The following is an 11,835-nucleotide window of genomic DNA, read 5'->3' as shown; positions in this document are numbered from 1 at the left end:
GTTGGTGAATAAATAACTAAATTTCCATGTTACTCCGACACCTCCATGGAGTACTAGGTATAATTGCGATGCAAGACAATCTCAGGTCACATGTGGTGCAGGTTTCATTGATGATATCAGATCATTTTTCACCCATCATCTTCTTACGCAGTGTATATCTTCACATAAGAACTCTAGCCTGGAGATCACCCAGGCTCTACTACTTTTCTCTCATTGAGTACTCTTTCTTTACCACCTTCTCATACCTACAAGTCAATCTAGGATTAGAAGGATCTCACTGCTTCCCTGCTTGTCGAACGCACAACTACTTAGGGATGAGAGGGTTCGGAAATACATCTAGCCTTTACGGCTTGAATGTGCAAACTATTTTTTCAATTTTGTGTGCTATATGTGTGTCCAACTGTAACTAGCCTGATTCTGTATGATATATCCAGGGGGAAGCATAATAGTTGTGCCTTATGTGGCAATGCATAGATGGAATGGCCTGGAATATAGTTGATTTAATCAGGAAGGAATCTAGTTTCTTATGCATTGGGTCCTAACACAAACAAAGCAAGTTATATGCTATGACAAGTAATTGGATGGGATATAACTTATTCGGCGAGTTGAGAAGATGTTATTTTGAAATTCTAAATTTGTTTTCATCGTCATCATGGACACAACAAGAACAACAATAATAACAAAATATGCTAGCATCTCATCAATTTGTAAGTTCTCGTCTAACCCTTATCCATCCGGCGGTTTACATCTCTCGATCTCAATCTCAAAAATAAAATATGTTAGCGGTTGGTTCTTGCTGTTGATGTTGTGATCATCCACTCCTGCAAATTTGCTCGACATGTTTCTGATTTTGCAAAACCAGATAAAGAGCCATTGATGAATTTTGCAACTACACGCTTTCATATCATCACAGGTCTAACAAAAGCCACAACAAAATAGCCAAAGCGGCCGCGAGAACCAGATCATGCAACAAACAATTAATTTCTCCTAGTCGATCACCACTTAAAGAATAACCCACACAAGAACACACGAGTTACAAGTTAAAACTTTTCGTCGCCGATTAGCTGAGTAGCTGTCCTCCAGTAACATGTGCACACAGCTATCCACTAGCTGGGACTCAGGCTTAGATTTAATAAAATTTCAGTCAACCGATTTACATTCAACAAAATTTCAGGGGAGTAAGCCATAGATGCTTTGGCACGGCCTTCTACCTACGGCTACAAGCGCTGAAATACTCCTCTTGGTTCTGAAATCACAGTCATGGCTGGTGAATCAGGAATGAACATTCACATGGTACGTTTCAAAAACTACTTCTACTGGTACACAAGCTACTCTCATTTCAGCTCCCGGTGACAACAGCTTCAGTTATTCAACCACAAATTAAGATGGATGCAGCTACGCAGGAACCTAACTAGTTAGTCCAGCAGAACAAACCTGCCATTGAACTTCCTGAAAACGTGGACCATCATCGTGGCCTCACACACGCCTTTCATCAGCTCGAAGACACAGACATGGCCCTCGTGCAGCCCGTTGTCAGAGACAAACTTGGTCCAGGAGCTGTAGCTGAAACCCTGTATCCTCATCATCGAATGGTAGTAGTACCTCACGCACCACTTCTCTCTCCTGTTAGGTCTCAGGAGCAGGATGTCGTGCGACCTCTCCGCGAGATGCTTAGCCGCAAGGTCTCTGGGAAAGGTCTGCATATACAGTACAGCAGAACATTAGTCATTAGTACGGAAAGCTATGGCACAGACGGTTCACAAAGTCTATCAAAGACGGTCTAATGAACTGTCTAGGTCTTCCAGTTCGTGATTAGAGGAACAACTGAACTGACCAGCAAGTTATTCCTGCTGCTAACATGATTCTCCTGCAGGACGGCGACGTATACCGGATTGCCCTGTTGAATCAACGCTGACCTGAATATCTCCTCTTGCTCCTCGCCGGTCAGGTCATAGGCATACCTTGAGTAGTAGTAGTTGGACTCAGCATATTCTTTGTCACTGTCCTCTTCCTCGGTCACCTCGACCTTAACTGGATAAGTGCACTTGTTTTGAGATTCGGGCTTTTTCCCTGTACAAACACAAATGGGCATTCCAAAATGATCAAGTAAAGTGACACTAACTCACTCTTGATTCCATACTGGTTCAGGTCTGGCTACATAAAACAAAGGAGTCTATTTCTATGTTGTCTCATAAATTCATCTTTTTTAAGTTGGCGATCCTGAGGGTTATTTTTAATGTCATGTGTGCAGGTGTCAATGTGTTGCATACTCACCTTGTAGGTGATGACCTCCTTCAAGAGAATGAACAACCATTGTCACTTCACCGTCGCTTTTCGATACTTCAAATAGGCAGATGTCACTTTCCCGCAACTCGTTGTGGAGAACGAAGCACGACCAGCCAACAGAAAGCATGCATGAACCATCAGTGATAACCTTCAAATTATCTACCCATATGTTGCTCTTATGAGGATGGCAGAGTGTGATGAATTGGTCTTCATGTGGAAGGTATTTGGCAGCGTAATCCTTGCAGATGGCCTGTTACAGATGAATGAATCATCAGGATTCCCAGGATCAGTCCATCAGTAAGAAAAAACTCCAGTTTCCGTCATTCAGCAGTGGAATGGAATAGTTCGATGATATTCATCATTCAACCATTGATTGGAATGTCTATTGTGATACACCGCTTTCAAATTATTGAAGATTGTAATTTACAGAGAGCTACTATAATTTTAAAAATTCCAACAAAATTTTAGACAAGAGATCTGAACATTAAATAACAAATGTTGCAGGAGTCTCATTGAATCTGTAGAGGATACTGCACACATACCAGAGATCCAGGCATACTTGTCTTGTTCATGGCTGTGATGTAAAATGGAATTACAGGCCTAACTTTCTTCACAAGCGCGTCGACTTCTGCCTTCTGTGCTGTAGTCAGATTGCACCCCGTTGCTAGGACATAGTGAGGCTCGGCGATTTCCGAAGGCCACATGAATTCATGGTGACTTCTGGAGATGTGACACCTTCTGCTCCACAACCCCGATCATCAAGACATCAGTTAGCAATTACAGGTACCAATGAAAATGTACATCAGTTAGCAATTCTTTACCAAATCTCGGTGAAGGAGAGTCCACCGGAGTCATCTTTTTAGTTTTCCTACTGTTGTTATCGTGTGATCCGCAGTCTCGGCGCCTTGTTTCCCTGATGAATGACCGATCATGAGATATGCCTGTTTTTGGTACATTAGGAGCATGGTTCAAGACAATGTGGAATGATTGTTTCTCACAACCACTTGGGTCAAATATTAGGACTTTAAAGTGAGAGTCCCCAATGTATCTGAACACCAGCAAGTCATGCTCTTTTAGTTCATAATCACTGGCAAATGCTGCCCATCCATATCTAAGGACTATCTTGTTCAGATCCTTGGTAACCTTAAAGTTGTATATGTTTCCATCTGGAGCTTCTAGCTTCATAACTTCAGAGATCCGGCCTCTGAAATTGTTCACAAATTTCTGTGGTATGCTCTGCAGGAACAGACAACAAAGCAATCAACAAATTATATATATCTGATCAAAAGATTACACTTCGGACACTGTAATAGTGCCTGCAGGGCGACTCTCTCCTTTTCTTCTCCTCTCGCGCGACCGCGTCGTCCCCGCGGGCGACCGGCCGCGCTCCGGCGCCCCCCCTCCTCTAGAGCCCCCCCTTCCCTCCCTCCCTCCCCGCCGCCGTCGCCGGCACCCGCGGCCAGGCCTGGCCCCTGGGTTGCTGGCGGCGGCGGCCTCCTGCCCTTCCCCTCTCGGTGCTCCCCGGCGCGGGGCGGTGTGCGCCGGGGGGTGCTCTTCGGCGGCGGCGGTCCGACGTGGCGGCGGAGATCCTGGCGCGGCGTGGGTGGACGACTGGGCAACGGCGTCGCCGTTGGCGGCGCGGCGGCGCGGCCTGAACCAGCCCGCTCGGCCCAGATCTGGGCCCTTCGGGCCCCATCTGGGTTTGGGCGGGCCGGCGGCGGGACGGGCCGGCGGCGTGGCCTCCAGGAGGCGGGAGAGCGGCGTTGACGGCTGGGAGCGGGCGGCGCAGGTGCCGGCTTGCTGCAACATGGCCGGCGGGGCTTTGCGGGTCCGTTGTGGACCTGGCCGGGCCAGGGGTGGCCCGGTGTGCCCTGCTGCCACGTCCGGTCGGCGACCACGACGTCGCCGGGGGCTCGGGCCTCCCGCACGTCGGCGGGGGAGGTGGTTCCCTCCCGCTTGGCTTCTGTGTGGTTCCTCCCGTCGCTTGGCGCTTCTTTCCGGCCTCCTTGGCCTCGTGGTGGTGTTCGCAGCGGGGCGGCGTGGATGTGTCCAAGACCGTGGTGGCGCGTGCTTGCGGGTGGCTTGATGGTTGGATGGCCCCGGTTCGAGTGGGTAGCGGTGCTTGGGGATGTGGGAGAAATCTTTGCCGGTTCTTCCGGCTCCGACGCGGTGACACCTGAGGGTGCCATCATTCCTTCTTGAAGGGCGTCGGCGCTACCCATCACCTGCTCCCCTCCGTATGCCGGGGGAAACCCTAGGACTCGTCCGGGCAGCAGCGTCGTTGGCGTCGCATTCCTTCTTGGAGGTGCTGCTTGGTATGCGGCGGGCCGGTGCCATGGCGTGTGGTGGGACGAAGGTGGAGGGCGCAGCGGTGGCGGATCATTTGTGCTTACCGAGCTGCCGTTGTTGGCTTTTATTTCTTCTTTTTCCCTTTTGGGCTTGTTGTGCCGTTCGCCCCGGCAGTTACCCTGTGATCGTGTGTCTGGTGCTTTATAATATAAAGCGGGGGGAAACCCTTTTTCGGTAAAGACTACACTTCATCAAGACGTCAGGAAGGGCATTATCATCCAAGGTCTTACCATTTCTCGACGGAAATCGCCAACCATGAGCCTCAGGAAATGCTTCTGCCTATCATCCAGGTGATGCCAATAGAAATGCACATCACAGAGCTCGCACCTTCGATGGGACTCACTGTTGCTTTCTTTTTCTTGGGCATTAGGGTCGCAGTTCATGAGAACGTGGAACACTTCCTTCTCACAGCAAGTTCCAAAATCAAATATCAGAACTTTGAAGTGAGAATCCCCGATGTACCTGAACACCAGGAAGTAGCCCACTTTTAGTTTGTAAAAGCTGACAAATACCCCCCATCCAGATCCGAGGACTATCTTGTTCAGATCCCTGACAGCCTGAATATTGTAAATGTTTCCATCAGGAGCTTCTAGCTTGATAACTTCAGAGATATGACCTTTGAAGTTCTCCACAAACTTCTGTGGTATGGCCTGCAGGAACAAGCAAACAACAAAATTATCATTCTGACCAGGATGGCATTCCGTCTGAAGGAGAGAAAGGGCGTCCATGCACCAGGGCTTGCCATTTTTTCTGGGAAATCGCCAACCATGCACTTGAAAAAATACTTCTGGGTATCATCCACATGACTGTTATCTTGATCATAATCTTGATCCGGCGCCATGACAGATGTCATCAAAATGGTGGGGAATCAAGAGAACAAGATACAGCAGCCTAAAATTGGAAGATGTAGTAGTATGTGTTATCATCAGCAGTCTGTTCCAACCTCACATGGATGCATATATTCGATGTCAGACAAATCAAAGGTGTCCAATACTGGAGCAAGTTTTTTTCAGGTGATCTAAAGAGTTAGCAAGTTTATGATCTAGTAGAAAGAGAAGAAGCCTCTTACATTTGTGAACAGCCAATATTTCTTTCAGTGTAAAATAGAAAGATGTAGCAATATGTGTTACTATCAGCAGCCTGTTCTAACTTCAACTTGATGCATATACTCCATGCCAGATAAATCAAAGAAAAACGTCTAATATTAAATTTCAGGACAAATAGAACTATGCACTTTAGGTTCCTGTGTGCCATTATAAACATCATCTAAAAGTGTAGCAAGTTTATGATCTAAAGATGTAGCAAGTAGAAAGACAAGAAGCCTCTTACCTTTGCCAAGAAGCTCTTTGAACAAATCAATAATTTTGCAGAGAAGCAGCCTCTATGCCAAGGATGCCCAAGCCCAGAGCAAAAGAGCAGCCTAAAATAGGATGAAGTAGTAGTATTTGTTATCAGCAGTCTGTTCCAAATTCACATGGATGCATATATTTGATGTCAGAAAAATCAAAGGAAAGTAAGCTATGCAAGCAAGCACTAAAGGAGCCACCATAAACAAGATCCAAAGAAGTATCAAGTTTATGCACTAAGGATGTAGGAGTAGTAGAAAGTAGAAAAACCAGAAGCCTCTTACCTTTGCCAAGAGCCAATACTTCTGCAGAGAAGCGGCCACAATGCCAAGGATGCCCAAGCACAGAGCAAGAACGTACATATATGCAGATGAATGACACACCATACAAGCTGATGCTTGCGGGTCTTGTACTGCCATCACACCTTCAATTAAAATAAGAGTCTCACGTGCAAAGTCTTCAGAGAGTTGCAGATGAAAGCATGACCATGCTTTCAACTGAGAACTTCTGGAATCTGAGCAGAAGGAATCGTACCCTACTTTTCGCAGTGCCAAGGAGATAAGGGAGCACAGCAATACCCAGAGGGTGCTGTAATAACTCTGTCAGTACCTTGGTACGCAGGGCAGTACAGCTGAGCCTCCATAGCAAAAACGACAAGAAAGATCAACACAGGGATGTTACAAGAAATTCTACATTGTAGCTTCAGAGCCAAGGTTTTAATATTAGAGTCAGCAGCCCAAATAACATCGTTTAAGTATCCAAAGCAGCTCTGGATGATGGCCATCAGCAAGCTTGGGGGCCTTTTTCTCAACCTAGCGCCAATGGTAAACTCCCATCAGCAATGCCTTCATCTCAAAAACAATTGGATGATGCAACTGCAGTTGCTCCCAGCTAATAAGATGAAAGAATGGAAGTCAGGCCATTTGCTTGGTCTCCTGGATGATATGGAAGGAACAAAAACAACCGTGTGTTCAATGCTGACATATGCTGCGCTCCACAACTCATGGGACGAATCATGGATGAGGCAAGATGTTGGTCAGCGGCTGGGCTTAGCTTGCTCGACAGAATATTTGAACCACCTTGATTTTCCCCTTGTTTGTTGCTGAGTGTTTTCTTTTTGGATGCCAGCTCCACCTTCTTTTTGTCTCTCAGACTTTGTATTCTGCCTCTCCTGATTAATCAATGAAATACGGCCCTAGGGCCGTCTTTTCGTCAAAAAAATAATATCCAAAGCACACACAAAATAACAAACAGAGCTTGCTAATAAGAGGAGAGGCGAGGAGAGGGGAAACTTGACCTGGATTGAACCCCATTGTTCTGTTTGGAACAAAATGAAGAAAAGGTGAAGGTTTCACCTACAGTGCCGAATCGAGTGAACAGAGCAGGCCATCACTCACCAGGTCAGAGCAAGCCAGGTCTAATCAGGAAGATTCCTTCAGGGCGCGCCCTCCGCCTCCTGCCAGCGCCGGTACGGCCTCGGATAACCCAGCGCCAGAGTGATGGGCCCCTTCGGCTTCGGTGCGGCCGCGCCGCTGTGGGTCGCCTCGATGAGGGGGAACCCGCGGGCACGTGGAAGGCGGCAGTCGGTCTGTTCCCGGACGCGGCGGTGCCTGTGAAAGCCGGCGGGCCGCGGCACGGTTAGGCGTTCCTTGGCGTATAGTTTTTTGTGAAAAAAATTAGATTATAAGATGTATTACTTTAGTTGACTCTTTTACCCCTGCAGAAGCTACACTCCACGTATGACCTTTCTAAAATGACCACTTTCCCACGGAACTACCACTTTTGTTTAACTTTTTGTCAAAATAAAAACTACTCCAACCCAGAGTCTAACCCTAGTTTAAAATTGGGACACTTATTATAGATAGGAGGAAGTATCACTTTTACATAGGAACCGGTTCAGTCTAGTTAAGCAGGATTATGACAGGTTGGGCCCGTAGATGGCCTCTGTCAGGGCGACGTTGGCATCGGGGTAGACGGCGACCAGCTGACGGTCGTTAGGGATGGGGCTCAGCCGGACCATGTCGCTTGGGCCGAGGTTAAACTGGTCGACCCTCTCTCCTCCTCCCCCAACCTCGTTCACTCGCCCAGTTCACTCAGCTCACTCTCTCTTTGACCTAGGTGGTGGCAGCCATGGCGGCAATGAATCTCGATGATGGTGGCAAATCGGTGGACAACCGAAGTAGCGGTGCCGACTAAAAACTGTTCATGGAAATGTAGGTGAATTTCTAATGCTTTTGAACCATAGACACTAAATGCAATAATCAACTTAATGTTTTTTAGTTAAACCAGATCAAGATAGAAGTAAAGAACAATCGCATGCCTTTTTCATATATCACGACTTGTATTTTATAGAATGCATATATAGTTACATGTTGCACAGCTTAGACGGATTATTCATAAGCATCAGAAAAGTAGATGAAGGATATGATGTAATGTGAGCATACATAGGTAGCTCAACTGCCCAGCTCCCAAAGACGATTTTTTTTTCTTTTGAATTCTAAAACCAACTTATGATTCATCCAAGACATGTTTATTAAAACTAAATATAGTTGATTATCAAATGAGAATGTATGTGCCGGTGGTAGTTTATTCACTTGACATGCCTTCTCTCCATAGTCTAGTGACTAGTGTAACCATTTTAATTCCAACCCTATATATATAAGCTCTATATTATAATACAAAGAAAACAAATGCGGTGCATCGGGTGAAATTTATCAGCTAACCATCAACGCAAAATCCTGAAAGAGAATCAAAAAGATCCGTGTGCTACTCTTGCCAGCAGCACGAATGTGTCGTGATAGCCAGCACCTGCCGAAACCCTTGTAGAATTCACTCTTTAACTTTATATTCATCAAGACACACTAGTTGTGAACACAAAAAGGAACCATTTCCTCAAATGATGTAAAAAAATGTACAAAAGAGAAAATAGACCATGCTAGCTCTTGTTTTATGCCCGGTATCCCGTCGAGATCCCTCAATGGCAGATTGGGATCGGGGGTTTTTGAATCCTTCAAAATGGCGCGTGCGTTTCGAAGATGCTAGGGAGGCGGGGCGATGGATCAATGGTTTGATCTACTCGCATCCGTCTCGTTGGACGAGGATCAGAAATGAAGATGGAGAAATTTTGGCCGGGCGACATCTGAGCACCGACGAGGAACTTGCTAGTGTTAAGCGATTATTGATTGATATTTACCATATCGAGGTTCTCGAGTGTGTGCAGGTGCCTGTGGATTGCGGAGACCAACCTGTCGTTGTGGATCTTACGAAGGACGTGGACGGACCGAAGCCTACGCAGCGATTTGGGGGTCGATTCTGGATCCTTGCCGACGAGGAGGAAGACGATGATGATCGACATGAAACGTCTGATTGACCGCCACCTAAGATTGACTTGGTAACATCCGTCTCTTTGCCTAAACCTATTGAGGGCTGCAAAAACTCGTTTTCGCTCGGCCCTACGGTTCCTTCGCAGAAGTCGAAAGTGAAACCATGGATTGGACCGTTGCCAAAAGGTGGCTCCGCCGGTTGTTACTTTGTCCGACTTTTTTCGTCCCGAGTGCTGGACAAGAGTAACTAGGAGAAAGAAGAAGGGAGGCCGAGTTGTGCCTCAGCGATCGCCGGCGGTGGCCGGTGTGCGTGAAGTTCGTGCGGCGAGGATTGAACGTTTGAATTCGCTTTTAGGCAGAGATGGGTCGCAAGTGAATGATGGCATTGTGGGCTTGGCTAGTACTGGGCTCGAGGCCCGGGGGGCTGGCCAGGCCTGCGATCCACCTGGAAAGGGCGACGTGCATGAGGAGGCAACGGATCGGGAGCCACCGCATGCACGCTCGTTCGTTCCCTGCTGGCGCATCGCTTCTGCTAGGGTTCGGCGTCGCGGGAGCCTGGGATTCCCGTCTGCTTCCTCGCGCCGTCTCAACCTTAGGATCGCCCGTTTTGGAGGCCGCCCACCTCCCGCGTTTTCTGCGGCTGCGATGCCGCCCAAGCCTCCTCCGCCGAGGGCTGCGCCAGCGGCGAGGAACGCGTTGGGGGCTGCGGGCGTCGCTTCGGCTCAGGCAGCGATTGCTGCCGCGCCAGTTCCCGCGCGGGTTGCGCCTCCGCCTAGGGTGGCTCCGCCGCCGCCTAGGGTGGCGCCTCCTCCGCCCCCTGCGAGGGCCGCCCTACCTCCGCCACCGAGGGTTGCGCCACCTCCGCCGCCCCTTCCAAGGGTTGCGCCTCCGCCGCCGCCTAGGGCTGACCCACCGCCGCCGCAACGACCGTGGCCGAGGCAGATGACGGGCGACCACGGTGGGTCGAGCCAAGGCATGAATGGTCGCGGTGCGGGTGCTTTTGCGGGTGATGCTCGCAACCCTCCGCGCGGTCAGTGGGGCGATGATGGATATAATGCTTATGGTGATGGTCTGCATCGGGTTTCTTCGTCTACCGGAGGTGGCCGTGGCTATGCTTGGGTGGACCACGGCAACGCCGGTAGGGGTTTCCAAGGACCACCCGCAACTTTGTGGAGGGTGGGGTTGGCCCCAATAACCGTCCTTTCGGGGGTCGTTTCCGTGGAGGCCGTGGCGGGAACCGGCATCCTCCTCCGCCGAGGCAGCCAACCACTGTTTCTGATCAGCAAGCAATCTCGCCGGAGGTGGCAGCCGGTGGATCGGCTCTACCGCAGGTGGCGGTGGAGACGGTTCAGGCCCTGGCCGCAGTCACGTTGCCGGAGCCCATGCAGATTGGAGATTCTGCTTCTGAACAAGGTACGGAGAAGTCCGAGGTTGAAAAGGTGTCCAAGTGGGCGGCTAAAAGAAGAAGGTGACCTGTTTCCGTTGTGGTGAACTGGGTCACTTTTTGGTTGAATGCACTGCGGAGTTATGTGACTTGTGCCGGAAACCTAAGCATACAGCTTCTGAGTGTCCTCTTTTGTTGGGGCCTAAACCTTTTGTTAATATCTATGGGGTTTGTTGCTCAGAGTTGATGTTCTTCGAGTCTCCCAGTGTGGAACCCTTGACACCCGCGGTGACCTACTTCCCCGTTGTGGTGAAGGTGGTTCATGGACCTTTGACTGAGGCACAAATCATTCAGCAGTTGCAGGAGCTGGCACCGGGTAATTTTCAGTGGTCTTTGCTCAGGCTCACAGATCAGACTTACAAAGTCGATTTCCCGTCTAAGGAGGATCAGCTGAGAATCCTCAAGTTCGGTATGAGCAGGGTCATTGGTACTAGTTTTGTGCTGCAATTTGATGAGTGGAAAAAGAAGGAGCCGCATGGCATGCCGTTAACTCATATTTGGGTTCGTTTCTTTGGGGCGCCATCTGCTCCCCTGGATAGCTTTTTGGTTACATGGAGCCTGGGTTCTTTGATTGGTAAGACTGAGCAGGTGTATGCAGTTCACACGTGCTCATGGGGTGGCGTGTTTACTTGTCAGTGTTGCTAACATTTAGTTCCTGCCAGATGTGGTGCCTTGGACGCATGAAGGCATTCTGTATCAGTTGGATGTCGAGTATGAGGATCCCAACTTTTTCCGGGAATTTGAGGACGATAATCCTATGGACACTTCCAAGGGAGGAGGTGCATCGGGGAACCAGGATGATAGTGCTAAGAGTAATGATGATAAGGCCAAGGGGCCTTCGGGTCCGTCTGACTCTGGTGAGACTGCTACTCATAGGTCAACAGGCATTGTCCCGATGAGTACGTTGCAGCTTGGTTCCTTGGGGACTTTCTCGGCGCCTCCTATGCTTTGGAGTGATCGAGTTGATCCGGTGGACCCAGTGGTGCGTCCGTTTTTTGTCCGAGCTAGTTGGGGTGGGAGGTGCCGAGGGGCAGGAGGCCACTCACACTTCCGCTTCTCCTTCTCCCCCTCCTGTTTTGGAGGTGGA

The 11,835-nt window shown here is 49.0% G+C and overlaps 1 pseudogene; it reads right to left on the bottom strand.

Annotated features, from left to right (window-relative positions):
- Positions 1-1,088: 1,088 nt before the first annotated feature.
- On the bottom strand, positions 1,089-7,602 carry LOC119307588 (annotated as a pseudogene).
- Positions 7,603-11,835: the final 4,233 nt, after the last annotated feature.

Source organism: Triticum dicoccoides, chromosome 5B, assembly GCF_002162155.2.
Source record: "Triticum dicoccoides isolate Atlit2015 ecotype Zavitan chromosome 5B, WEW_v2.0, whole genome shotgun sequence".
Lineage (NCBI taxonomy): Eukaryota > Viridiplantae > Streptophyta > Magnoliopsida > Poales > Poaceae > Triticum > Triticum dicoccoides.
The sequence above is the reverse complement of the archived record's forward strand: the minus strand, read 5'-3'. Positions and strand labels throughout refer to the sequence as shown.